This window comes from Miscanthus floridulus, chromosome 9 (genome assembly GCF_019320115.1).
Source record: "Miscanthus floridulus cultivar M001 chromosome 9, ASM1932011v1, whole genome shotgun sequence".
Lineage (NCBI taxonomy): Eukaryota > Viridiplantae > Streptophyta > Magnoliopsida > Poales > Poaceae > Miscanthus > Miscanthus floridulus.
Window position 1 is genome coordinate 103,362,373 of NC_089588.1, and position 2,153 is coordinate 103,364,525.

Genomic DNA, 2,153 nt, shown 5'->3' on the forward strand with positions numbered 1-2,153 from the left:
GTTTTTGTGCCTCATACATGCTCTTTCACAGGATGTGACCATCCGGGAGTAGGCTACCAACAACTGTCAGCATAACATCGAAGGCTTCTCAACTTAAGCTAAATTGGGACTTTACGGCCATTAGATGTGCAATGGCATCTAGTTGAGAAACCTTGGCATGCCCATGAAGGGGTTGCTGTGCCACAGACAACATATCATAATATGTCTTTGTAGTGGCTTCTAGCTCCTCCTCCCTATGTCCTTCATCAAAGTGTGCTTCATGATAGTCATTTAACATGTCTCCTACCCCAGCATCAGCATCATAATCCTTGATGCGTTGTCTCACGACCTCGTCTCTCACACGATCGGATTCACCATGGTAGATCCACCAGGTATAGTCCGCCATAAATCCATTCTTGCAAAGATGTTTACTCATGACCACCTTTGTTTGTCGATGTGTGTTTGCACAAATGCTGCAGGGACACCAAGTGCCACGCGCTCCTTTAACCCTTGCAAATGCTAGTTCCAAGAAAGCATCGGTCTTCTCAGTCCATTCATCGGTGAACAAACCCTGACTAGAGCAGCCCGTGTACATCCACTCACAGTCATCCATCCTCTAACATATCGGCAAGTAATATAAAAATCAAGTGCATCTATGGTTCCTATACTGTCTAATAGGTGAAGATAGGTCCTAATCCCACCCGAGGATATGTAGATGGGGTTAGTTTCCATGCTCTACTCCTATCCGAGATAGAATTTTGGCAGCACATCCCCGCTGTTCTCCAAATACACGTCCTGTCAGGGAGATTGTGGATCCGGAGACCAATAGGGAGATGTTGCTGAAACTCTGTCTCGGATCCGAGTAGAGCATAGAAACTAACTCCATCTATACATCGTCGAGCTGTCCAAAAAACGTGGACAATTCAAAACAGATACGGTTATAGATATGCAAAGATCTGCATATTTCCAACTGTATCTCTTTCGAACGGGAGACGCCTAGCTAGGTTATGTGATATACGAACATGATATGGAAAGAGGGGTGTAGGATGCCTCACCTTGCTATCCTTCAAAGATATGAGTCGAGGACGGTGGGGAATGATCCTTGCAATAGCCTCTCCTGCAACAAATGAACATAATAGTGTCAATTGTAAATTTCGGCAGCACCTCCCCTGCACGGTGAGGTAACCAAAACCTGCACCAAACCAATGGCAAGTCGAAGGTGTAATAACATCTACCCACTGCCTCACTGCATTTTCATGAACATCCAATTGCAGGTAGAGTTACAAGCATTGTGGCTAAGAAAGCTGTAGCTTTAGCTACATGGATTGAAGAGGCAATCAATAAAACGAGAGCCTACAAGCTCTCACTGACTAACAGTATCAGAAAGCCAAGCAACCGGCAGGTATAAGTATTTATTATTATACTACTAGTTACCTTGTTTTCAACATACATATTGTTATATTGACTTAGTCTAAATAATAATAAAAAGCAGGCTTTAATATCAAATGCGTAGATGCCACAAGAACCACAGGATATCTCATGACTCTACAAAGGACCTTAGAAGAGGAGCTGAGCTACCTAACAGTTGTACAGATAACCTTATACGATGTAAATATTAGCTTCCCAAAATAATACTCCAGTGATACTATAAAAAAACACTACTATAGCCAATCACACTTACGGGGGTATCATGTCATATTTTCTACCACAATTAGACACTAACACGACCAGCTAATCTGAGTAGCATTGCTTGGATACAAATACAAATGTACAACTACCTAACACAATGTAGTCACCCACAGATACAGTGGTAGGCTCCTAACAGGGCTCGGCAAAGCCGCGCCGGTTTTTCTAGTGCCAATTGAAATCGACTACAGAACAAAATCAATAAGCTTAACCGGGCTCGGCAAATATGAAAAATCAATCGAACAGGACCTCAGAATTCAAACACCAATCAGAATAGATATATGGTCCCAATAAGTTAACATAGGAACATCTTTATATATGACACAATGAGATCGTAACGAAAAGAACTTAAAAACTGCCATGTATAGAATTGTCTAGCAGAGGTCCAAAGATTAAAAAAGAGGTGGGAATCAATGACTGCAAACTAAAGGGAGGAAATGAACACATGTCCAAGTATGTCACTGAGACGTTGATTGCCAAATTTGACT